Genomic DNA, 13,220 nt, shown 5'->3' on the forward strand with positions numbered 1-13,220 from the left:
GGACGTGCACCTGAACTGGCTTTCTCTGGAGGCAAGTAATGTGGGGACCTCCCAGCTCTCTGCAAACCTACGTTGCCGTCTTCTTTGTCCACCCAGCGGTTGCTGGAGACACTTGCTAACGAGATCCTGGGTAACCCGCCCCATCCCTGAGAGGCTCAGCCCACCTGCCCTGTGGCTGGAGAGAGGCCTCCCTAGCTCTGTCCAGCACCCAGAGGCTCCTGCCGTGTTTGTATATTTGGAAAACTGTCACCATCAACTCTGCCAAATTTATTCAGCCATTTTGGGCCCCCATATTTATTTCCTTGGCTTCCATTCAAAAGTAAGAGCTCTTTGCTCTGTCGTAACCCGAGCTCAGGGTCGCGTTACTCTGCTGAGCCCGCAGACAGAAAACTTGGCGGGCCCCGACAATGCTCTAGTGAGTGGATACTAAAATCCCATTTCCTCCTCTCACTGGTGAGCAAATTGAGTTTATTTTAATGGTATCCAGGCTGTTGATTTGTTTAAATCAATTAAATGACCAAAGTGGTATTGTTTTTTCTGCTTGTTAAAGGCAGTTATGTATCCCATTCATCAATGTGTCTTAGGGCATTAAGCCCCTCACTGATTCCAGGGAGGTTTTCCCCCAGGAGCCCGTGGTCACCTCAGCCATCGGCCAGCTCACAGGGGCTCAGATGGAAGCTCCCGGGGGTAGTGCCCATGAGGAGCAAAGATAAAGGATCCTCCCCAAGCTAGGACAGAAAGAAAGCATATGTGTTACTGCAGGTCCTGTGTGCTGGAGAAGCAACACATAAATTGTCTATCGATTCTGCAGTGGCTGGGGGTGGGGGAGGGGACGGACCTGCTCTTCTGAGCTAATTAGGAGGAAAGAATGCTCAGTCCTAGTTGCAAGGATGCTTTCAAATGTTGGTCTATCTGCATCTTTGAATGTTTTCCTTTTTAAGAAAAGATGGCTTAGACCTTCTTTCTCCAGTGCTGCAGACCTTCGGCTGGGGTCCTGATGTGCACGTCAGTTCTTCCATGTCGACAGGTCCTCCAGATCCATACCTGTTATCTTTCCGGAGCTGGTCCTTGGCCTTGGCAATGGCCTCACCCAGTAAAGAGGACCAGAAAACTTAGCAGCAGAGCAATCATGCCATGGACCCTTTTTCTTTACAGGGGGGGATGAGGCTGTTGTTCAATGGGAGTGGACTGGGTGCACTGCCCTCCCATCCTGGGCTAGAGGCGGTTCACAAGGCTATGTGCCCCCATGGTGTCTTGGTCTGCGCCATCTATTAAAAGGGGCAATTGATGATGCATAGGGCTTTGGTGGTATGCTCAAAGAATTCCAAATCTATGAAAATACATCAGACATGTCCAAAAGTGCTTAGCAGGTGTTGAATGCATGGGAGCCAAGCAGTGTGGCGTTACTGAGCAGGCTGCCGTATTGTCCTTGCTTTCTTTTTTTTTTTTAATTTTTTTTAATGTTTTATTTATTTTTGATACAGAGAGAGACAGAGTATGAGAGGGGGAGGGTCAGAGAGAGAGGGAGACACAGAACCGGAAGCAGGCTCCAGGCTCTGAGCTAGCTGTCAGCACAGAGCCTGACGCGGGGCTCGAACCCACAAACATGAGATCTGACCTGAGCCGAAGCCGGAGGCTCAACCGACTGAGCCCCCCAGGCGCCCCTGTCCTTGCTTTCTTAGAGTACTCGAGCACCAGTGCCTGCTGGCCTAGGCACATGAAACCCTGAGCAGCTGGGCAAGGACTTCACCTTTCAATCTGGGATGAGCAAAGCCCTTGCCTCCTCCTAACATCCCCCGAGGGAAGAGAGCAGGGTTTCTCAAACTGGGCATGATCAACATTCTGTGCTGGCTGATTCTTCGGGGGCCTGCCCGCTGAGGTGTTGAGCAGTACCTGAGCTTCTCCCCAGCAGACTCTCCAGACACTGCCAGAGGTTCCCCGGGGACCAGCACGGTGGTGGAGAACGGCCAGGCTGGCTGCAGGGCCCTTACCACCCCATAAACAGCCTGATCTGAACCTGTCTTTTGCTCTCTGTAAATTCTTCTCATTCCACGTATCCAACGGCTCCAACAATGGAGGCCCTTTGGGATTTCTTGCCTTGGCGAAGGCACACGATTGTGAGCTTGTGGCTCATCTTTTCCCTTGGAGGGGGTTCTCTCCGCAGGAACCTCTGCAGATGTGAGCCGGGCCCAGACTGTCCATAAAATAGCCATGGGAATGCCCAACCTGCTCTTCTGGACATGTGTGGTCTCAAGCACATTGTGGGGCTGTCCAAGATGGTCCAGACACCATTACAGCCACCCCAGGACCACCCCCCGCCCCCATGGAGACTGGGGAATGTTTCCTTGCTGGTTGAAGTAGAAAAACTTTGTCTGGAAAATAATGAAGATCTAGGGAGGACATTTTAGAATCTATGACCTATGGCATGGACACATGAATGCTCATATTCTTAGAGTACGTCTCAGAATATATAAATGAACAAATAATATATTTTTTAAAAAGTCCTTTTGAGGTCATGGCCTCAACTCATGGCAATTCTTTTCTTTTTTTTTCATATTATGTTTTTTTTAATAGCAACATCAGAGTAGTAAATATACACAGGAAAGTTGGTATAGGTGTTGCGTGTACAATGTTTTTCCAAATACATAGCTTTGAGATACAGAAACAACTTAAAAAAATCTGGATTAAAAGTTCACCTGTATGGAAATCACACCCAGCCCCCCACCCCCACTGAAATATAGCGTGTCATTTCTGTTTATTAACAGGATTATGATATGCATTTAAGGAAAAACACAACAGTAAGCTACAATAGTTTAACTCTTTCCGGAAGATGGTATATAAATATGTCTGTAAGGACAGCTGTGGTATAGATTGACATATGCATAACACTTACACAGAGAGGCTTTCGTTTGCTGTTGAAAAACAACAAGTGCTCCATGTAAAAGTATAAATAAACAGTTAACAGTTTATTGTATCAGAAAATAATTTAGGAAAATCAAAATAAACCCAGCTTTACTATACATGAGTAAGGGGGGAAAATAAAGTTTTACAACATTTAACTTAAAACCTGTGGAAATAGGCCCCGGTGGCCATCAACATTTAATTTCTCATCGTGTGGTTCAGGTTCATGGTCTGTGAATTTTCCAGTTCCATGGGTGAGCTGGGAGGAGGAGAGAGATTGCCCCATCTTTAAATTTATAGAACTAGACCTGGTGATTTCAAGTGTCATTCAAATGTACTGGGAACGCGGAAAATGGAAATGGATCCTTCTGTTTCTCAGATATGTGGCTCTCACAAAGATGCCCCAGGTGAAAAATCCAGCCGATAGTCTGGATGTTTCTCTGGGGATTCTATTTAGCCCACCCCAAAGCCCAGGTGTGCCCAGTGGCTTGATGATATGAAAGCAAAACATGCAAATGGTTGACCACCTTTTCCTTTCTCAGTGCCACTCACGCAGATGGGATTTGTCAATGACAAGTTAAACTGGCAAAGAGGCATCCTAAAGCGAATTGGACTTCCTTTGTAAGAAACAGACACAGAAGCCAGAGCTGTCAACTGTGCAACCACGGAAAGATCTCTGCAACGTGTCCCGACCGGTTTAGCATGGAGTGGACAGCGTCCACTGAATTAAACAAGAGTTGAAGGAGGGGTACCTGGGTGGCTCGGTCATTAAACAGGAGTTGAAAGGTTTCAGACATTTGCTTCTGTTGGTATTGGTATTTTCTAAATGTTTTGCAGTCAACATTTATTCCTTTTGGGTAAAAAATGTAAAAATTATTTTAAAAGGGAATCTATGCTTCTCCCTCCAATGTCCAGTTTAACACTTTCTGGGTCTAACTCAAGTTCAAGAAGAGTCTTGATCAATAGCATGTGTAGAGACTGAAAGCCTTAACCTCTTGCTGACCCATACCTCAATCACGAGTTCAGTAAACTTAATCAACAAGGTTATTAAAACTCAGGGAAGGCTTTGTGGTTGCTGTTCTGCTTTTTGTTTGAGGAGGTTTTAACTGAAGGGTAACGGAGCTCTGCTCCGGCACCCGCCATTTTACGTCTCTAGGGAATGTGGGAGAAAGATCCAGATGGGGTTGCCAGAACAAAGGGCAAACAAAACAAAACTCTAGTCTTTAAAAAAAACAATTACCTGGAGCCCACATGCTTCCCCCAAGTCTCTTTCATTCCAAAACTTGACAAGTTCCCACATGCCCCTCTCACCACCACTGGCGGTGATTCAGGGAGCAGCAGGTGCCGTGGGTGGTGTCCTATCTTCCCCCTGAGCCGTACAAACGTGGGGGTCTCTGAAACATTCGCTGAAGCTCAAGCCGTTCCGTGTCATCTTGGGCTGGGAATTCATCTTTAAGGATCAATTTTAAGGTCAGTTGACCTAGGACCAATTTTTTAAGGGTCTTTCACCCTTCTGGTTTCTGAGGAAGCAATCCAAATGCAGGTGAAAAGCAAACAAAAACCATATTTTTTAATGAGTCTGGAGGTCACGACAGTTCAGTTCAAGGAGTGTGTGGCCAAATGTGGGCTCTCTCGTGCCAGCTGACTTACCAAAGCCAGCAGCTCACCCCTGTCTTTAAGGCCCTTCGCTGGGAGAATAGTTTGTGCTTGTATTTGGAAGTGGTGTAATACCCAAGAGCACCTTAGCTCCCTCCTCTCTGGGCTTCCATGCGAGTTCATGTTTTCCTAGAAACGCATCAAGAAGAGCACTCGTGTTGCTTCGTAGACCTTGAGTTGTAGGCACTCATATAATATGGTGTTATAAATCCATATGCATAAAAGACAGAATGCAGGGTAGAGTTCCTAGCCCAAAACAGACTTTGGAGGCAGAGGGGGAGGGGCCCTTCTGGTGGAAAGCCTGGTGAAGAACAGTGTTCTGGGCTTGCTGTTGCATCCTTCATGGATTTCAGCAGTCTATGACTTCAGCAGAGCCCCTCTCTCCTACTCCTGCTGGTCCCCCAAAGTTTGGAAATGGAGGTTGGGGTGTCACAATGGCTTTCAGATTGGCCCTTGGGGTTTGCAGTGATTGAAGAGGAAAGGGCAGATGACTCTTGGAAATGGGACAGGGGCCCAGCAGGTTGGCGCAGTCACGTTTGCCTGTTTCCTGTGTAATGATTTGAAGTAATTATCCGGGGGTCCTCAAGGGGTCCCCCTTCCTAGATTTTTAGTGGCTACAAGTCTTCATGGTACACAATGGTGCCAAAAAGATGCTAGCACTGCATAGGGTTCTTGCCTCTCCCCGTGGCTAACATTCTCCCCGATTCCCCGGAAACAACAACTTGCCGGATTCCGTAGCACTAGCACTGACAGCTGCCAACCCAGAAGCTTCAAGCATCAACACTAAAGCCCATTATGCACAACCTCAGAAATCCGACCAAACATCCGACCAAGTGTGATCAGCGGAGTTAACGTCCACATAAGAATGAAGCTTGTAGGGATTTGTTATTTGGTGTTGCAGATACCAAGCTGTTGATTTACGTGCGAAAATCCAGGTCTCCAGAGGCTTCTATTTCAAGAAAGAGACCACCTGGGACAAAACTAATTAACGTTCATACAGAATTTCCTAAAATCTGATCCCCACGTCATTCCCACCACATGTTACTCAGCAGATGTTTTACTGTGAGATTCGAGACATCGGCAAGAGTTAATTCAGCCCTGGGGATGTCTTAGCAACTCTCATGGCTTATATTAACCTACTTAATTTACACTATTCACGGAACGGTGTGCTCTGATTCTACCCAACACAGGTGAGATATGACCCTTCATACATCCACTGACCCTCCCCTCACTACTACCCCAACCTAAGTGCTCATAAGCCCATGTGTCCCATATTCGTAAGCTTGGCCCCGTTTAAAACATCTCTCTTAAGCTGCAGTTGTTCCAGACTTGACTTAGATTTATGGGTTCATTCAAAACTGTTCTCTTGATTCTATGCATAGTAGCTCTTGGAGCATTTAGCAAAGAATCCATCAAAGTGGGAAATGCGACAAAGCTCCAGGAAAGATTTATTCTCGCATTCCAGCTCCAACCCAGGCACATGGTGTAGCCAAGTGGACCATTCCCTTCAATTGCCTTAAAACTGGGCATGGGCTGCACACTTACAAGGGTGGAGTGTAGACCTGTCAGTGGCATGGTGTCTGAAAAGTCACAGAGAGAAGCCCCTGGCCCACCACTGCCTTAGGGGAGCTCATGACAAGCATCTGTCCTCTTGCTCCCGGTGGTTCTGTGATCATAGTGCCATCGTGTGCACAGCTTTCTCGTCTGCGGCCGCCTATGTGTTTCACTCCCCTCAGCTGAAGGGAAATGGAGTGCAGGGGGGACCTTGAACAAGCACGTCCTAGCCTGGCTGTCTCTGCTCTGGTGCGGAGGCTCCTCCGGCAAAGTGCAGGCACTACTTGTGGCCCTTTGGCCGAGAGAGAGGTTGCCTAGCGCTGAATCCCCAGCTGGAGACTGCCTGCTCACACGGAGACCAATGTGGGTTCCAGAAATTGGCGATCGTGGGTTTACTGGTTTGGGATCTTTCTCAAATCATTTGAGGTCAAAAAGAGGATTACTTCTGTTTGCTTGGTGGCTGGGGTGATCTAAACAATGATGTGCCTGCACCTCCGTTTACCCATTCCTTATTTTCAAATGCAAAGTCTAACCCCAGAAATGCAAAACTGTGCACATCCATGCTCCACAGTTTCTGGAAGGAAGGGCTGGCAGCATATTTCAAAATGTCAAACAGCTATTTAAGACCTCGCCAAAACCCCACGAATGATGCCGAGTGCAGCACACAGACCTTGGCTCGGAGCACGGGACGAAGAGCAAGTTTGTCTTCATCGCCGGAAGCACATCAGTGTAAGAAAGTCAGGAAGAATAATCGAAAACTCTCAGATGGTGAGAGTTTTGCTCATTTATGTGGGCTGTGCTATTTACATTGGAAAACAAACAAACGATCAAAAAACAGTATGGCATAGCAAATTGACAAACTGCACCAAAATAACCATTCCAAAATTATATGAATCATGGCACGTTTTGGAGTATCTGCTTACTTAGAAGCAGATGTTGGTTAAGAAGTGCGTTGCTAAGTGTGATCAGTATTGAGGGTGAGCTTTGGAGGAGGCAGCTGCCTTCTCTTCTCTCACCAGGGGGGCTGCCTCTCCCTGGGGACCCCAGCACTGCGGGGGCTGCACCTCTGCCCTTGGATTCCTTTGTCCTCCTTGAGCAGATGAATGGTGAATTCCAGCAAGCCACAGAGTGGCTTCTCTTCCAGATGCATCTGTGACTAGTGTCTTCTTAAGGGACTCATGCCATGAAACAAGAATGGCCCCGGCATCTCGACAGAGCTCAGGGCGCTCAGTGCCTTTCCCCGCTGTGATGTCGGGTGACTCCGTGGCAATGGGATGGAGGATGGCTCAGGGGAGCAGAGACACTCAGCTCACGCTGGGACCTCCTTGATGAAACAAGGTGACAGTGTCATAATATGGACAAAGAAAGGCGTGTACTGAAGGCATGGGAAGACCCAGCCTGACCGTGACATTGCTGCAGGTCCTGACCCTGAACCTCAGCCCTGGCTCCTTGTCTTATCTCCCAAAAGACTGGGGTCAGCCCAGCTTCCTGAGCTGCTGATGATACTGGACCATCTGGGAGAAGAGGCAAAAAAAGATAGAATGGCTCCAGGGGCTATAAGAGTCCAATAGAGACCCTTCAAGGCAGAAGGGTCAACTCCTGAGGTGTGGATTTCATAATATGACAAATGGGAATGGACATCCGTGCACAAAGTTCCTGAAGACCAAAGCCGGCAAGGAAGAATCTGGCTGAGGCTGAAATGTGGCTGAGAAACAGCAATGCATCTGTGAGACGGAAGAGTGGTCCAAGATGTCAAGGTCACAGGAGTAAGTGCTCCATTCTTAGGGGTCTGATTCAGAGTGGGTGGGATTTGCTGATGAGTCCAGGCTCCTAAATGCTCCATGAGGGACTGGGATGAACTGGTCAAATGCAGCACAAGACATGCACCCAGACTCAGGATGGAGAAGGAGCTGAAATCCTTGGAAGAAAACAGGGGCTCCCTCTGGGGCAAGAAGGACACTGACTGTGGGCACTGACAGCCCTTCGACGTGCCCCAGGGGTCCCTACACCTCCACCCTGCGCGTGAGCAAGCTGGCACGGAGTAGGGAGAGCAGGTGGGCTCCCGGCCTTGCCCTGGACGCTGCTGGAATCTGAGCCCAGTGCGGAAGCCCAGGAAGCTCTCCGGGCTGAGCCCGGAGCCCCTCCCCCTTGGCATTCAGAGCTTGTCAACAAAAGTAATTACACCCATTCTTTCAACCAGATAAAAATGACATCAAGTGCACGACGCTTAGAAGTAATTAAGCCTAGAAAACAGACTTGACTGGACAGCAGAGCACCCCGCGCCCGGCCTGGCTGTTCTGAAAGCGTTAGTGGTGGATGATCGGCGGTCCCTGTGCTGCAAGCGGGGTGGGGGCGCGACATCAGCGTCACCAAGGGACCCGATGGAGGTGGATGGGAATTGGGGCACTTACCAAACCATAATGCCCCTCCTCTGAGTACCTTTCTTGAGGGAGGAAAAAAAAAGCTACAGCAAATGTACAAGGCCGCTGCCAGTGAACTTGAACTCCGGGAGGCTGAGGGGAGCCGGGCGGACACAGAGCACGGTCCTAGGGCTGCGCGCGCAGGGGCGGCCTGGCCACGCCCACCACGCCCACACTCAGGACAGCTGCACCTGTGCGTGTGCGGGCCTGGCTCAGAAGAGGCCTGCGCTGGCCGCCTGCTTTACAGACTTTGTCGTGGGCGGGGCTGAGTTTCCTTCATCGCCCTCTCGTCCAGAGACGATGCTTCACAGGAGTCCAGGTGGCCACCTAACACCTAAAGTCCCTGCACACACCCTTCAGTCACCGGGGAACAGTAGCCTCCCCAAGGAGGATTTGTTTTGACCGATGTCAACTCAGAGCCAGACTTCCCTGTGTGGAACGTGCGCATTCCTGGCTCAAGGCTGTGCCCTGCCCTGTGGGGGTGTCTGAGGGGCAGTGTTTGTTTGGGGGGGCGGGAGGGGTTGTTATTTTAAGCCTCCTTCGAAAGCTCAGCGTCACTTGGGGCTCTGGACAGGGTTCAGGCAGCCCGAGGTCCCTCACACGTGAGGTGTGAACACCAAAGTGTGTCAGGAATCCTGGGTTCCCGATGTGGGTGAATGAACAGGCCCCCTGGCATCCCCTCCTTCCAGTCGGGCTCCCTGGAGCTCAAGGTGGCAGAGAGCAGAGAACGCGGACAGCCCTGGACTTGCACCCACGGAGCCACGCTCGCCTGAGTCAGGGGTCCCCCAGGCCACCTCCAGCAATCTGTAGGGACGGAGATGTGAGCGGGTGACGCAGGGAGAGAGGTGCACCTCCAGGGCATGCAGGGGAGCCCCAGGAGCCCGGGGGTGCCAGTGGTGGGGGTTTCTGTGCTGTCCTCCGTACGGGCCAGAGCTTCAGGGGAAAACAACAAAACCGAAACCCAAACCAGAAAACGGACCTTCCCACGTGGTGAGCAATTCCAAGCAACACAGACGTGACACTAAGATTCCTTCCCTCGCCTGGCACCGCTTTGCTCTCCAAGACAGAGCAAGCTCAGCAAGTTGGTTTTAAGATGTGGTGGAGGGAGACCGGGCCCGGGGGAGCATCATGAGGTCAGCAGCCCCGCCAACAAGGGCGGGCATTTCGGAGATTGGCTCACACACAAGACTAGTGCAGTCAAAACACATGCGGGCCATTCACAGAAGCCAGGCCACATGCACCTAAGCTGGAGTTCCCATGAGGAGAAATGAGCTTCCTTTACAGCGCCCCCCACTGACGGCCGGACAGGGCCCCGGCCGTTAATGACATGGCCAGAATTGGGAGGGCGTGGCCAGCCCCAAACACGGCAGTGTCTGTAAGGATTATGTGTGGTGGGATTCGCTGTAATGAGGCTCCAGCTCAGCCCCTATTTGCACTGGGAAGCTCCACGTAGGAGTCTTCACGGCGAGACACAAATGTGACCAACCGGCGGGTCCCCATCAAGTTTCAGAGTCACGTGCGGCCCCCAGAAAGAGCAGGGGGCTCTGTCCACCACCGGCACGTGGGAAAGAGCCGCGGAGCGCGCGAGGGGCACGGCTCCCCCCGAACGTTCCGGGGTCCTCTGCTCCCGGACCGTTTCTCGTTCTCGGACACACGGGGGCCCTCCTGTATTTTTGGGTTCTGTTCTGACATACGCACACACGTGGTGAGGAGAGATTCCTTTAATTTTTGGAACTGGAAAATTTTCTTTAATTCGGTCTATGTTTCTTCAACACAAAGATGGCCAAGAATCTGCCACCCGCCCAGTCTGATGCTCTACCCCCTTTGTAAGCAGCCGGCTACATAAATGTGTGTGTGGCTGTTAGGTAGCTTCTTCAAACAATTAAATGAAAAACGATCATATTTATGTGTCTATATATATATGTATATATATACGTATGTATGTATATAAAACCATGGCATTCTTAATTCAGCCCAATGTAATACCTCATACATCTAGTGCCACTCACCAAATACCAGCAAATGCAGGATGTGTCAGTTAGGGGTCCCCTTGCGTGGGTCCAGACTGTCCCCTGGGATGGATGGCAATGGGGCACCAGGTCACCAGAAAGAATATGCTCACTCGTGGAACTGCATTTCCAATATAGGCATCTCTACGCGTGTGCGTGTCTGCATGTGGGTGTACGTGTGCATGTGTGTGCGCGTGTGTGTGCTGTCTGCTGCCAAAGTAGAAAACACCGGTTTATCTTCTTCGTACTAAGCATGTTAAATAAATCAGATTTTGTAACCGATAACATTTTTTTAAAAAGGAACATTGAAGGTCTTCAAAAATTGCTACAGTACAAAAAAAGTGTGTGTGTGTGTCCGTGTGTATTTATATATTTATATATGTATATTAACCAGAAATAGCGACTCTATCGGAAGATTCCCACCCCTGTTTTCTGTGAGATTCCTACGTGTGGTTCGCTTGGCTTCGGCTCTGGCACCAAGTCTCTCGGGTCAGGACATGGCACATAATGGTATTATTGGCACAGTTCAGAATCCGTACAATCCCAGCTCGGGTGCTTCCGGCTGCACTTCCTGCTCGTCTCTGACTTCTCTCTCGCTTTGTTTCCTTCCGTCCTCCAAAGAAAAAACTCTGGCAGAAGGCAGTTCCCCATAGGCGTGAGCATTTTTATAAAAATATATTTGGCCTATAGCGTCCTGCTCTTTGAGCTTCCCACCGCAAACGGACGCGGTAGCTATGGGGACCTCCCCGTCCAAAGTTGAGTTGTAGGTTTTGTGTGTGTGTGTGTTTTTAATTTTTTTTTTTTACAGGTTCACCAACGGAATCCTGTGTGGAAAGAAAACAAGAAGAGATTAAATAGCGGGGGAGCCAAGGGTGAAGGACCCTGGGGGGCCGAGCCCCAGGTGGCCGACAGACACGGGGTCCCCACAGCAGCCTGGCCACCAGGCCACCAGGAAACGGTGCACAGGCTGGGAGTCCCAGGGGCCTCGCACTCATCGCAGAATCATCGGAGGAGCCGTTTCCGCCGCCCGCCCCAGGAGGGGTGTCACGGGTTTCCTCAGAGCAGGGCTGGGGCCACCCCTGCATGAGCTACGAGGGGCCACGCACCCCAAGCGTGCAGGTGACTGAACGCCTCCCGCAAGATGCGGGCTCTTGCCGGCTCCTACCCCCCAAGGGCAGAGGTGCGGCCTGCTCCGTCCCTGGACGGCGGGAGCTGGCAGTCATTCCGTCCTCTGCTCAGCCGGAGGCCGGGCCTGGGGAGTGCCCTGCGTCAGAAAAACCACCTCCTGGGGCCCCCGAGGGGTGATCTTGCTGAAGAGACCGCGGGCGAGTCCCATGCTTGCAGGCCGAGTGGGCTGGCTGCAAGGAAGGGGCGGCCCTTATGCAGCCCGGGCACAGCCTCAGAACGTGGGAACCCCAAAGTCTTCCCGTGCCCGTGACAGAGCCCAGGGCCAGCGTGTCCGGGAGGGTCAGGCGGCCACAGCCGTCTGGGCATGGCCAGGGGCGTCAGGCCTGGTCACCGCTCAGCGTGGGGCCCTTTGGCGGAAAGCCACAGCTCTAGCGGCCAGGACGGGCCTGTTTCTCTCTGCTGTCACTTGGACCCTGCCCACCCCCTCACAGTAATCACAGAAAATGAGGACCCCCGACCAGGACACCACACCCTCATCTGTGCCCGTGATACAAATGGGGGGGGGTCATCGGCTCCCAAATGAAACCAAGACGCTCTCAGCAGGAGCTCTGGTGGGTCTGCAGGGGCTCCTGGCCCAGTGGACAGACCACCCTGTCCCAGTCACGTGCCCTGCTCTAGAGACCCAGCGCGGTCCTCTGGGCAGGGCTGGGGAGTGCCGGGCTCTCCGAGCTCCCCAGGTGACTCTGGTCACGGCCAGGCTCCCCCTTCTCAACAGGCCTGGGCCTGGGCACCTTTGTCCTGAGTCAGATAAGTCCGCAGGGGGATCCTCCCTCAAGGCCCCAGGGCAGGGGGGTGGACACAGCTTCTGGCTGAAGGACAGCATCCCCTCTGTCCTTCTGGTCTAAGCCAGGAGCTTCCGGTCTGCTCCACCCAGGGCGGGGGCGAGGGGGCTCATTTCCTCTCTGGGAACCCTCGTCCCCCCACCCAATCTGGACAGAGAGGCAAGGTCCCTGGCTGCCTCCTCCCCTTGCTGCCTGCCTCCCAGTGACACGTTTGGGCCTGAACCGGAAGGTCAGGCACCCCCGTGGGGCGGTCTGTCTGCTCTGAGCAGGGCATCACCTCGTGCCAAGAGCCATAGCTTTACTCCAAGGGCGGGTGCCCTGCTCCTGCTTGCGCCCGCTTCCCAGGACGGGGCAGGGGTGTTCTCAAAAGGAAGCCATTAACACAGAAATGTCCCTCCTCTCTATTGACCTTCATTCTAATTTGTGGAAAGCTAACAATTATGGAGACAGACATTCTGTGACTCCACTCACGTGAGGTCCTCAGAGGAGCCTGGGGAGGGGCTGGGGGGGCGGGTGCTTCATGGGGACAGAGCTCCAGGTGAGGGACATGAGAAAGTTCTGGAGACGGATGCTGGGGACAGCTGCCCAACAGGGTGACTGCATTTGACACCACCGAACCGTGCTGTTAAAAATGGTTAAAAAGGTCCACTTTGTGTTACGTATATTTCACCATTATGTTCGAAGCTAGAAAGTGAAAAAACAGTATGAGG

General features: G+C 51.6%; 1 protein-coding gene and 1 long non-coding RNA gene across 2 annotated transcripts in view; one reads left to right on the plus strand and one right to left on the minus strand.

Moving 5' to 3' along the window:
* Nucleotides 1-7,514: 7,514 nt before the first annotated feature.
* The window catches only part of LOC115299578, a 9,194-nt gene continuing 3,488 nt past the window's right edge, over nt 7,515-13,220 (plus strand). The window contains exons 1-2 of the long non-coding RNA XR_003912248.1: nt 7,515-7,877; nt 11,349-11,659. This is a non-coding gene — a long non-coding RNA (uncharacterized LOC115299578). The remainder of the gene's footprint in view (nt 7,878-11,348; nt 11,660-13,220) is intronic.
* Nucleotides 10,238-13,220, minus strand: part of AJAP1 (adherens junctions associated protein 1) — a 66,162-nt gene continuing 63,179 nt past the window's right edge. The window contains 1 exon segment of the mRNA XM_029948977.1: nt 10,238-11,364. The gene's annotated coding sequence lies outside the window, so the exon portion shown is untranslated.

The sequence above is a fragment of the Suricata suricatta genome, chromosome 8 (genome assembly GCF_006229205.1).
Source record: "Suricata suricatta isolate VVHF042 chromosome 8, meerkat_22Aug2017_6uvM2_HiC, whole genome shotgun sequence".
Classification (NCBI taxonomy): Eukaryota; Metazoa; Chordata; class Mammalia; order Carnivora; family Herpestidae; genus Suricata; species Suricata suricatta.